General features: G+C 38.7%; 1 protein-coding gene across 3 annotated transcripts in view; it reads right to left on the minus strand.

Annotated features, from left to right (window-relative positions):
* Positions 1 to 13,855, minus strand: part of LOC145270990 (2-methoxy-6-polyprenyl-1,4-benzoquinol methylase, mitochondrial-like) — a 98,695-nt gene that overhangs the window by 67,231 nt on the left and 17,609 nt on the right. The gene's annotated exons all lie outside the window — the stretch shown is intronic.

The raw sequence follows: 13,855 nt of genomic DNA on the forward strand, positions 1-13,855 counted from the left end.
TATTTTATTTTATGTACTAGTCTGGGTGCCCGGCGTTGCCCGGGTGTTTGGAGGTGTGTGTTGAGCAAAAAAAAAAAAGGGTAGTTAGTAGGCAAGCAGGCTCGAACTCATACCGCGAAGGAAAAGAAGAACGTGAAAAAAAAAGGTCACGTCTTTGCCGTTGCATTCATCGCCAAACCAAAAGTGGCGAAGGTTTAAATAAAGGCTAGTCAATCGAAAAGAGTGGAGGAATAATAGTTTTTGGAAAATTTTTTCGATATTTGTTGTCTGAAGGGTCGAGCTTCAAAACAACACCGATCTCTTGAAAATCTGTTGCCTCTGTTGAAAGTTTTAAGCAGACATAAAAACATACATACATACACTTAAACAAACAGGTGAGATTTATATTATAGACTAGCGGGGGGTACCCGGCGATGCCCTGGTGTTTTAAGGTAAATCAAAACCGGGGGGGGGGTTAAATAATAAAAAAAAATATTTTGGTAGGTGAGTATGAGGATCGAACCCGAACCCTTGAGACAAAGTTGGAAAATTAAGTGTGAAAAAAAAAAAAACATGCAACGTTAATCATTGGGCCACCGCGACATACAACGGAGACACGTTTGAATTTATTTATTTAACTATTAAAAACAGGTGTCCGCAATAAAATTTAACTCTGCTGCTTCCATTTGACCTAATTAAGAAGGTCAAATAGAAGTCACGCAGCGTTTGGGTTTGTTTACCCAAATTTGACTGTTTTTTCCCCCAACAGATGTTGGGGAGGGGGAAACCAGCTCCAAATTGTCCAGATTGAATAGCAATTGTCTGATATAAAACATTGATCAAAGCTGATTGCTTCTGGACATTTCCCGGCGCAATGCCGAGAAGGCTGTTAAGTTTGAATTAGTTTTGCTTTTTATATGAAAAAACCGAATCAACACATGAGAAGCCAAAATAGCAATAATTTTGTAAAAGTCGACGCAAATAAATCTATAAGCTACACGTGTTCCCAAATCGTAGATATTATTATATAGGGGGTATATAAACAATTCTAAGCAATAGTAACCCCCCCCCGGGAGCGTGTGCAAAAGAAGCCTTTGTGAGATATACACGAAATGGTCACACACATTTTGCCTTTTATATATATAGATGTGAGGATGTGATTTGGTGAAAACCTTCTGTTAATCAGAGATCTCGTAAAATTTACCTTTAATCGTAACTTCTAGAGATTCCCGCACTTGCAACCTGTCTTAAAAATTGATAGAACCCAATTACAAATTAATGGATGCCGACTTACACTCTTACAAGTTAGTGACTAAACCCTGTAGCACAATACACTAACGTCACACACAGACAATGAGTTTTATATACATATACTAGTGGAGGTACCCGGCGTTGCCTGGGTGTTTGTAGGTGTGTGTGGTGTTGAATAAAAAAGAACTCGGGGGGGGGGGGGTAGGATCGAACCCGAAGCCCTGCCTGAGGCGAAGTTTGAAAATAAAATCGGCCAGCCAGAATGAGTTAGTAAAAGATGTTTGAATTTATTTAAGAACGAAATTGACAGGTGCGCGGCCGGAAGTCGTCGAGCGTTATGACGACAACAATGACATAGGTTTGTTTCTTATAAGCGAAGTAAAAAAAGAAAACAATGGGTTTTTTATCTATATATATAAAAGGCAAAATGTGTGTGACCATTTCGTGTATGTCTTGCAAAGGCTTCTTTCGCCCATGCTCACGGGGGGGAGGGGTTACTATCGCTTAAAACTGTTTATATAAGTCCTATATAATAATATCTACGATTTGGGAAAGCGCGTAGTGTATAGATTTATTTACATCGACTTTTACAAAATTATTGCTATTTTGGCTTCTCGCGTGTTGAGTGGGCTTTTTCGTATAAAAAGCGAAACTAATTCAAAGTTAACAACGAACAACGTTCTCGGCATCGCGCCGGGAAACGTCCAGAAGCAATCAGCTTTGATCAATGTGGGGACAAACTCCTCTTATATCAGACAATTGCTAATCAGTCTGGAAAATGGGGAGCTGATTTCTCCCTCCCCAACATATGTTGGGGGGAAAAAAACAGTCAAACCCAAGTTAACTGTTCTATTTGACCACAATAATTAGGTCAAATAGAAGCAGCAGAGTTAACTTTTTTATTTTAAACCCCCCCCCCCCGGGAGTTTGGATTTACCCAAAACCATACACAATTCAAAACACCCAGGCGTCGCTGGGTACCCCCCCTACTAGTATACATATATAAATTATATTAAAAACTTAATCTTCTTTTCTTTGGCCGGCCAATCTTCCTGCAAGTTAAAACATCCATGCTTTAGTAAGAGTTTATCCAATAGAGTTCATGTTTATCTTTCTTATTTATTATTATTAAGATGTTTTAATTTATTTAAAAACCAAATTGACAGGTGTGCGGCCGGAAGTCATCGAGCATTACGACAACGACGTAGGTTTGTTTGTTATAAGCGAAGTAAAAAAAGAAAACAACGTTAACACTAAGTGGAGGAAAAAAATAAAAAAAACTAACGTAAGGCAAATGAACGATGCAAACAGAAAAACGAACACGTGAAAAATGGCTTCGATATTAAAATTTAAAAGGTAAAAAAAAACAAAAAACATCTCTCACCACGATTCAAACCCAAAACGTTTAGATAATGAACCGAGGCCTTAACCAACTGAGCTAAGGCGACGTTCACGAAATTTGTTCCGTTTTTCAACTATTTAAAGTGAATCAGGTCACGACGTCATCTGACGCATGCGTAGAATTGGTCATTGTCACGAGAGGACCGTTTTTGTTGACCCCCCCCTTGATAATTATCGATTTCGGGGTGAAAAAGTTAACGTTTTTGGCCAATTTTTCAATGTTTTTTGAGCAAAGGATGGAGCTTCGATGTGATACCGAGTTTGTGAATTTTCGCCGCATCTGTCGAAAGTTTTTAGCAGACATCCAAACATACATACATACATACATTTTCGCTTTTATATATATATATATATATATAGATAAATTATATTAAAAACTTCATTTTCCAAGTTTTCTTTGGCCGGCCAATCTTTCTGCAATTTAAAACATCTTCGATAAGAGTTTATCCAATAGAGTTCATGTTTATCTTTCTTATTTATTATGACCTTTAGTAAGGATTGAACCCTCCACCAAGAAAATGGTCATATATGATATAAACTCAGGGAGTGATTCTTGGACCTTTATTATTCCTGATATTTATAAATGACCTGCTTGATTAAATCGTAAACACTAAAGGATGACCTCCAATCTGTAGTGGAATGGGGACAAAAATGATGGTCACGTTCAATGCCGCCAAGACTAAACTAGTTTCACTTAATAATTACAAGAAACCTTCTCTACCACTTATAGCAATGGCCAACGACTCTTTATCTGAGAGTACGTCTTTCAAGCTCCTTGGCCTAACGTTCACAGGAAACATGAGTTGGAGCAATTACATCGAGGGCATTGCCATGGCCGCTGCAAGGAAGGTGGGCTCTCTCTACCGTGCTAGAAAACTACTAACACCCAAAAGTATCCTGTACCTCTATAAAGCAACCATTCGCCCATGTATGGAGTATTGCTGTCATATTTGGGCTGGTGCATCTGCTACTAGTCTCTCGCTCCTTGACAAGGTTCAAAAGAGAGTCGCCAATCTGATAGGCCCTAAACTGGCATCTAAGCTTCAGCCTCTGTCCCATCGACGAAACGTTGCATCCCTCTGCCTGTTCTACAAGTATTTTAATGGTAAATGCTCTGACGAACTGCAAGCACTTGTGCCCCCACGACGTGAACACCCTCGACAGAACCGACAGGCTGCAAAATCCCACACCCACACTGTAAAGATCCCTAGATGTAAAAGATCTTTCTACTCCAGTAGTTTCTTCCCCAGAACCGCTAGACTTTGGAATTCCATTCCAGGTCCCTGCTTCCCTAACTGTACTGACGTGCAGAAGTTTGAGTGAAACGTGAACCAACATCTTGCTGACCAAATCCCTACATAGTACCCCAATAGTTGTTGCCTCAGATAGTAGCCCCCTACACCAAAGTGGCAATGTACCTTGTTTGGGGTGAAAATGTAATGAGGGGAAAACAAATAAACACATATCCAAAGCAATGGATTTTTTTTACCTAACCAATTAGGTTTCATTAAATGATGTTACAATGATGCTGATATCGTAATTAACCTTGATCTTCGCTTTGACAAATGATTGAACTCTGACCATTATGCCAAATAGGTTGCTTAAATTAAACAGATTAAAAAAACGTAAATGTTTGCTTTTATGTTTCGGAATTTTTTTAGATATTTATATTATTTAGATTCTTTGGACTATCGTTCTCATCTGTCAGAAATTGCATGACTTGAAATGCAAACTTTCATTGGTTGATGAAGTAAAGCCATGTTTATTACGGCCTTTTTGATTGGTGGATTTAAATTTGAACACTGCACAAGGCGAGGTGTTCAAACCACTAACTTCACAGTATGTATGTGAGAGAGGTGAGGTGCAGTTTAGCGTCTCTCCTTCTCATATCCATGGAGTCATTTATTTAAGGGCGATTGGCGCCTTTCTTCTCTTCTCTGTGAGATTATCTTACCTAACTAATTAGGCTCCATTAAATGACGTTATATCATCTCCTTATATCTGCTAATATTGTTGATATCATAATTATCTATTCAGTGGAAACATTCCTTCTTTTAACTGGTGTCATAACTTAATGGATCCGTTACCAAGAACAAGCAGCTCTATTCAGTCTTTCAGCATCATCTAACAGACTCAACAGAGATGCAAAATGTTGTAATGATTTTGCAATCATGAAGAACACGAGTGGTTTTCACCCTACCAGGTAAGTTTGCATTTTTTTACATGACAATTTATTCTCTGCTGAGTTCTAAGCTATGCGCGATTAAATTTCTCACACATCTTCAGCGTTATTCGCACAACAATTAAGGCTCCTAAAATTCATACCAGAATTGTCCGCAAGGACCCATAGCGTTGTGGATATAAAAATAAAATTCAAGAGTGTTCAATCAAGAGTGTTCAAGAACATGCTACCCCCAGGGATTTGAAATTCCATGTAGATTCCAGAATTTGACAGGACACACTCATCTTCTATATATATAAAAGCGAAAATGTATACGTGTATGTATGTATGCTTTTCCTCAATGTCCACAAAAGGCTTCTTTCAGAGAAGCGCTTGCTCGGTTCACAACTTCTTAAAACTTTTTATATCATCTATAAATTGTAATATCTCAGAGTTATCCACGGAGCTCGCCTGTCTATTTAATTTCATACTTTTTTTATTTTTAACCCTAACCCCCGGAGTTTCCACACACACCTCCAAACACCCGGGCAACGCCGAGTACCCCTCACTAGTTCTTTATAAATCTATATATATAAAAGCGAAAATGTATGTATGTACGCTTTTCCTCGATGTCCACAAAAGGCTTCTTTCAGAGAAGCGCTTGCTCGGTTCACAACTTCTTGAAACTTTTTATATCATCTATAAATTGTAATATCTCAGAGTTACCTACGGAGCTCGCCTGTCTATTTAATTTTATTGACTTTCAAACGTTAATTATTCCACATTTCCCGCATCGGCACACGTTACATTCGGTTTTCGGTATAAAAAAAGCGAAACTCGACTCTAATCACAGGCTGAAAGCCGCTTGCCCGTGCGCCCTCCGGGGCCCGGGTGACATGATCAAAGTGTAGTATCTGTTCCGGCAGATGCTGCAAGCTACTACTAGCTATGACTAGCAAAGACCAGATGTGGGGGCAACCCCACATGCTTGACCCTTAACCAGCTCCCATTTTCCTCCTCTCGGGAGCTGGTCCCCATTTTCCCTTCCCCCTCCCTTGACTCCTCACATTAAAAATTGGCCTTGTGCCTAATTTGCTCGGTGGGGGAGCAAATAAATACAACAGGCCGAAAGCCAGTTGTCTCAAGAGAGCTAAGTAACGTTTGTTCAATGTCGACTTCGTCATATCAGACTGTAGCTTTCATTTCGCTTCTAATAAACAGGGAGCGGGTTTTTAAAAAATAACAAACCGATTTATTCACCTCATTCAAAACTGTCCCGCACAAAATGCTTACTGCTGAATACCTATTGCCGTCACGTCAATCAAAAACGCGCACCTGCTTTTTTTTTTACACTTTACTATTTTCCAACTGCGCGTCGTGAAGGCTTCGTTTTTTTTTCATATTTTCGGGTTTTTTTCACATACCCCGAAAAACACCCGGGCAACGCCGGGTACCCCTTGCTAGTCTATATATATAAAAGCGAAAATGTGTGTATGTATGTATGTATGTAGTATGTATGCGTGTGTGTTTGTGTGTCCGCTAAAAACTTTCAACAGACAGAACAAAAATTAACAAACTTGGTATCATATTGAAGCTCCACCCTCCGGACGACAAATATCGAAAAATTGGCCAAAAACGTTAATTTTTTCACCCTGAAATCAACAATTTTCTACAGGGGGGGAGCAGCAAAAAACCGACAAGATCAGTTCTACGCATGCGTCAGACGACGTCATGACCTGATTTAGTTTTAATATTTGAAGAGCTGACACAATTTCATGTGTGTCATGTTAGCTCAGTTGGGTCATTATTTTGGGTTCAAATCGTTGTGTGAGATGTCTTTTTTTTAATTTTATTTTTTTCGATTTTTTAAATTTTAATATTGAAGTAGTGTTATTTAAGCCATTTTTCACGTAACGTTCATTTTTCTGGGGGTTTTTTTTTTACTTCGCTTATTCTTAGGTTTTCATTAACAACCGCACACACCTCCAAACGCCCGGGCAACGCCGGGTACCCCCCGCTAGTATATCTATATAAAAAGCAAATGCGGCGCGCACATTTTCGTATGTCTCGAAAAGGCTTTTTTCACCGACGGTTGCGGGGTTGTTACTATCGCTTAGAACTGTTTATATACCCCCTAGATAATAATATCTAGGATTTGGGAATGCGGGTCGCGTCTAGATTTATTCCTTATATCAGACGATTGCTATTCAATTTGGACAATCCCCTTTTGATGGGGGAGCTGGTTTCTCCCCAACATCTTGGGGGAAACAAAACCACCTAATGTTGAGCAAACAAACAAACAAACAAACAAACAAGTTGAGTAAAAAAAAAAAAACTTGTCCCGCAGTAAATGTTAACTCCGCTTACTTCTATTTGACCTCATTAATGTAACTTTATTGCGGGCACCTGTAAATTCAAACATCTTTCCGTTACTATTTCTTGGTCGGCGAACGTTTAACGCACGTTTTTTTCTTTCATTTTCCAACTGCGCCTCAAAGCTTTGACTTCGATTCTTCCTAGTCACCTACCTACCAAAACTTTTTTTTTTTTTTAAACAAACACCCGAGCAACGATTTTTTACTACTTTTTTGTTTTGATTTACCCAAAACCACACACCTCCAAACAACCGGGCAACGTCGGGTACCCCCCCTACTCCGCTAGTCTATAATATAAATCTCACCTATCTGTTTGTATGCATGTATGTATGTATAGATGTATGTCTCACAAAAACTTTCAACAAAGGTGACGGATTTTCACGAGATCCATATCATTTCGAAGCTCGACCCTTCAGGCAACAAATATTGAAAAATTGGCCAAAAGCATTAATTCCTTCACCCTCAACTGGCCACTTTTCTATAAGGAGGAGTTGTTTTTTTCACTGATATTTTTGAAAGCCATCGCCTCTTTTCGATTGTCTAGCCTTAATTTGAATCTACATCACTTCCGGTTTTACGATGGGCGCAGCTGCTAACGCATCACATTTTTTTTTTTTTTAATTTCTTTTCCTCTTTCATGGTACAGATTCGAGCCTGTCTGCCTACTACCACTTTTTTTTTTTGTGCTCGCAATTTTTTTTCTTCTTTTTTTTTTCTCGCAATTTTTTTTTTTTTTTTCTTTTTGCTCGCAATTTTTTCTTTTCTTTTTTTTTTTGCTCAACCTACACCTCCACTTCCTTTTCCGCCTTCGCGTCACAGGTTCGAGCCTGCCTACTACAACTTTTTGTTTTTGCTCAACACACACCTCCAAACAACCAGGCAATGCCGGGCACCCAGGCTAGTGTCATTGTAGAGCAAAAAAAGCTGATGTCAGATATCTAGACCATGTGTATGGAGAAATCATTTTGACAAAAGCATACATGATGTTTGAACGTTCTGTTTGAGTGCAAAGATAAATTTGCTGTAGTCAAAAATGTCTTTACAATAAAATTCATTAACGCAATTTTTAATTCCTCACTTGCCTAAGGACAACTTACAGAAATCGAAAACATTCACGAAACAGTAAATTTATTTTTATACTTGAACAGAACGTTCGAACATTAGCTCACCAAAAAGAAAAAAATGGATTGCAAGAAAAACAATTCCAATTATAGTACTCAAAAAACTTCAACCTGAACTAGCGCCCATACTTACAAAACTATTTAAACGTTGTCTTAAGGAGAATTGCTTCCCATCTCCCTGGAAAATTTCATCAGTATGCCCTGTATTTAAGAATTCAGGTGATCGCTCATCTCCCTCTCAGTACAGGCCAATAAGTTTCCTGTGCATCATGAGTAAGTTGCTGGAATCTGTGTTAAATACAGAAGTAATCAACCATCTCAACAAAAATAACCTTCTTAGTGACACTCAATATGGTTTCCGCTCTGCTAGATCTACAGCAGATGTGCTTACAGTTATATCTCATCGGATTAGCAAATCTCTCGACGGAGGCAACCTTTCTAGGGCAATTGCTCATGACATATCTAAGGCCTTTGATAGGGTATGGCATAAAGGTTTACTTCATAAGATCTCTAGCTATGGTATAGCTGGAAATGTCTTCTCAATTATTAAATCATTTCTTTCTGATAGGTTCATAAGAGTAGTAGTTGAGGGGCAAAAATCAGAAACCCACAGTATTAATGCCGGTGTCCCTCAGGGGTCCATCCTGGGCCCAACTCTTTTCTTGATCTACATTAATGATCTTCCAAATCACATCCTTACATCATTTGTAGACATTTATGTTGACGACACTACCATTTATGGTAGCACATCTAAGACAGTAAATGACCAAGTTCTCTCCAATTCTCTCTCCTCTGATCTTGAGCATGTAGTACAATGGGGAAAGGAGTGGCTGGTTACTTTTAATGCATTTAAAACCAAGCTTCTCTCTTTACATCATCAACATTCTGATCCCCATCTGGCATCAATTGAAATGAATGGCTCTCGTCTTCAGGAGGCCTCAAGTTTTGACAAGCTTCTGGGCTTGACCATTACTCCTGATCTTAAATGGAACACGTACATCAAATCTGTTGCCAAGGCCGCTGGAAAAATGGTGGGATCTTTCTATCGATCCAGTAGATATCTCACTGCTGATGCAATTCTCTATTTATATAAGAGCCAGGTACGTCCAAGGATGGAATACTGTTGCCACATCTGGGCAGGAGCTGCTAGAAAGGACTTGTCCTGCCTTGATAGAGTTCAAAATAGACTTCGTAGCCTCATAGGAGATGTCCTTTTCTCTTCCTTGCAACCTCTATCTCACAGAAGAGATGTTGCGAGTTTGTCTCTGATGTATCGTTATTTTCATAGAAAGTGTTCGACTGAGCTTCAATCTATGGTCCCCCCTCGCAAAACTTTCACAAGAAACACTCGTCTAGCTGTAAACACTATCAATAATTCCCCCCACTCTTTATCTGTGCCTAAACCTAAACGTAGATTCCATGAACAAAGCTTTTTTATTAGAACTGCACGCCTGTGGAATTGTCTTCCGTTTTCCTGCTTTCCGGCTGACTACAATATGGTTGTGTTCAAGTCTAACGTAAATAAGTTCTTGATGAGCCGTTCCATATAAGTTATCAAATTTAACAAATTTTCATTACTAATTATTATTATATTGTCCAATTTCTACTGTACACTCTTTAACCCTTATCCTTGAGTGGCCTGTTGGCCTTTATAATGTGGTGATACCTATGAAAAAAAAAAAAAAAGAAAAAGTCCAATGTGAACAAGTTCTAATTGAATCGTCCCCCTAAGTAATCCAAGTTACAAAATTCCCACTGTTTACTATGCTAAAATCACAATGACTAATGTATACCTATTAACCCTTATCCTTGAGTGGCCTCTGGGCCTTGATAAGTGGTGACATCCATGTAAAAAAAAAAAAAAAAAAAAAAAAACAATCTTATCCTGGCTATAAATATAATCGTCCAAATCTTTAAATTCATAGCCAATAATATCATAGCAAAAACTCTTGCAACAAAATTGTTGAAAGTTGTGCTTCAGGTCAGCATGTATGGCCTTGTTACTGGTTGGCTGACTGGAAGACCAGCCAACACTTAGCAACAAAGCAACAACACTTAGCAACAAAGCAACAACACTTAGCAACAAAGCAAAAACATCTAAAAGAAAAAAAGAAACTTGATTTAGAACATTCACTGATTCGTACCCAACAGTAATGCCAGTACAAACTCGAATAATAACCTCAACACAAACTAGATCATTAATGCCAATACAAACTACAAGAATAAACTTGACATGGAATAGACCAGTAAAAAAAAAAAAAAAGAAAACCTTGACACGAACCAGACCAGTAATGCCAGTAAAAACTCAGTAAATAACCTTGACACGAACTAGACCAGTAATGACAATACAAACTCAGTAAATAACCTTGACACGAACTAGACCAGTAATGCCAGTAAAAACTCAGTAAATAACCTTGACACGAACTAGACCAGTAATGCCAGTAAAAACTCAGTAAATAACCTTGACACGAACTAGACCAGTAATGCCAGTAAAAACTCAGTAAATAACCTTGACACGAACTAGACCAGTAATGCCAGTAAAAACTCAGTAAATAACCTTGACACGAACTAGACCAGTAATGCCAGTAAAAACTCAGTAAATAACCTTGACACGAACTAGACCAGTAATGCCAGTAAAAACTCAGTAAATAACCTTGACACGAACTAGACCAGTAATGCCAGTAAAAACTCAGTAAATAACCTTGACACGAACTAGACCAGTAATGCCAGTAAAAACTCAGTAAATAACCTTGACACGAACTAGACCAGTAATGCCAGTAAAAACTCAGTAAATAACCTTGATACGAACTAGACCTGTAATGCCAGTAAAAACTCAGTAAATAACCTTGACACGAACTAGACCAGTAATGCCAGTAAAAACTCAGTAAATAACCTTGACACGAACTAGACCAGTAATGCCAGTAAAAACTCAGTAAATAACCTTGACACGAACTAGACCAGTAATGCCAGTAAAAACTCAGTAAATAACCTTGACACGAACTAGACCAGTAATGCCAGTAAAAACTCAGTAAATAACCTTGACACGAACTAGACCAGTAATGCCAGTAAAAACTCAGTAAATAACCTTGACACGAACTAGACCAGTAATGCCAGTAAAAACTCAGTAAATAACCTTGACACGAACTAGACCAGTAATGCCAGTAAAAACTCAGTAAATAACCTTGACACGAACTAGACCAGTAATGCCAGTAAAAACTCAGTAAATAACCTTGACACGAACTAGACCAGTAATGCCAGTAAAAACTCAGTAAATAACCTTGACATGAACTAGACTATTCTTTGAGTTTGTACTGGCATTACTAAACTCGACACGGAATAGACCAATAATTCCAATACAAACTTGAAAAAAAAAAAGAAAACCTTGACACGAACCAGACCAGTAATGCCAATACAAAATCGAAGAGTAACCTTAACACGGACTAGACCAGTAATATCAATACAAACTTTAAGAATAACCTTGATACAGACTAGACTAATAACACCAATACAAACTGTAAGAATAAACTCGACACGAACAAACTCAGAGAAAAACCTCAACATGGACTAGATCATTAGTCCAATACAAACTCGAAGAAAAACCTTGACACAGAATAGACCAGTAATGCCAATACAAACTCGAAAAATAACCTCAAAATGAACTAGACCAGTAATGTCAATACAAACTCAGTAAATAACCTTGACACAAACTAGACTAGTAATGCCAATACAAACTCAAAGAAATACCTCAACACGGAGTAGACCAGTAATATCAATACAAACTCGAAGAGTAACCTTGAATTGGACTAGACCAGTAATGCCAGTACAAACTTGAAGGGTAACCTTGAATTGGACTAGACCAATAATACCAATACAAACTCGAAGAGTAACCTTGAATTGGACTAGACCAGTAATACCAATACAAACTCGAAGAGTAACCTTGAATTAGACTAGACCAGTAATGCCAGTACAAACTCAAAGAGTAACCTTGAATTGGACTAGACCAGTAATGCCAGTACAAACTCAAAGAGTAACCTTGAATTAGACTAGACCAGTAATGCCAGTACAAACTCAAAGAGTAACCTTGAATTGGACTAGACCAGTAATGCCAGTACAAACTTGAAGAGTAACCTTGAATTGGACTTGACCAGTAATGCCAATACAAACTCGAAGAACAACCTCGACACAGACTAAGAGAAACCTAATAGGTCCTGAATTGTCATCTAAGCTTCGGCCTCTGTCCCATCGACGTAATGTAGCATCCCTTCTCTCTGTTCTACAAGTACTTTAACGGTGAATGCTCCGACAAATTGCAAGCACTCGTACCCCCTTGACATAAATACCCTCGACAAACCCGAGAAGCAGCAAAATCCCACCCCTTCATAGTTGAGATCTCTAGATGTAAGAGAGCCTTTTACTCCAGTAGTTTCTTCCCCAAAACTGCTAGACTTTGGAATTCCTTTCCTGGTTCCTGCTTCCCCAACTGTACTGACATGCAGAAGTTCAAGTGTAATGTGGACCGACATCTTGCTGCCCAACTCCCCACATAGTACTCCTGTAGTTTATGTCCCTGATAGTAGCCCCCTACATCAAAGTGGCAATGTGCCTGGTTTGGGGTGAAAGTGTAATAATGAAAAAAAAAAAAAAAAAGTTTGTTCAACGGTCGCTCATTTAATCGTTTTTGAGTCATGACTAGGACTGTGACAACAGCATATTCTTTTCATTCTTTTGACTCAAGTATATATCCGACACAGTAAGACACAGTCAATCAAGCGAGAACAACATGAGTCTATATAAAAACATAACAGATTTGTTATGTAGTATTCTGACACACACACACACACACATTTTATATAGTAGGTCCAACACGAGAAAGTATTTGTTAGTTATTTGTATGTTGATCTATTTATCTACGTGTATTATCAATCAGTGGTCACCACTTATTAAGGCCGGGAAGCCACTCAAGGATAAGGATTATTGCAAGTTCATTACGTTAGTGTGGAGATTTGATGAAGTGTTTACTTAAGGGGACGGTTCATTAGGAATTTGTTAACGTTGGACTTGAACACATCCAAGTTGTAGTCAGGTGGGAAGCAGGCAGACGGAACAGAGTTCCACAGGCGTGCAGTTCTAAGAAAGAAGCTTTGTTCATGGAATCCACGTTTTGATTTAGGCACAGATAAAGAGTGGGGGAAATTTTTCACAGTGGATTCGGCTAGACGGGTGTTTTTCGTGAAAGATTGGCAAGGGGGGACCAGAGATTGGAGTTCAGACGAGCACTTGCTATGGAAATAACAGTAAAACAATGACAGGCTCGCAATGTCTTTTTTGTGGGAGAGAGGTTGCAGGGAAGAGAAAAGGGCATCCCTCACTAAGCCACGAAGTTTATTTTGTACTCTGTCAAGGCAGGATAGGCTGTTTTTAGCAGCTCCTGCCCAGATATGGCAGCAGTATTCCATCCTTGGACGTACTTGGCTTTTATATAGATAGAGAATTGCATCAGTAGTGAGATATCTTCTGGAGCGGTAGAAGGATCCCACCATCTTTCCAGCGACCTTGGCAACAGACTT

The sequence above is a fragment of the Euprymna scolopes genome, chromosome 46, assembly GCF_053919585.1.
Source record: "Euprymna scolopes isolate OS-2025 chromosome 46, ASM5391958v1, whole genome shotgun sequence".
Classification (NCBI taxonomy): Eukaryota; Metazoa; Mollusca; class Cephalopoda; order Sepiida; family Sepiolidae; genus Euprymna; species Euprymna scolopes.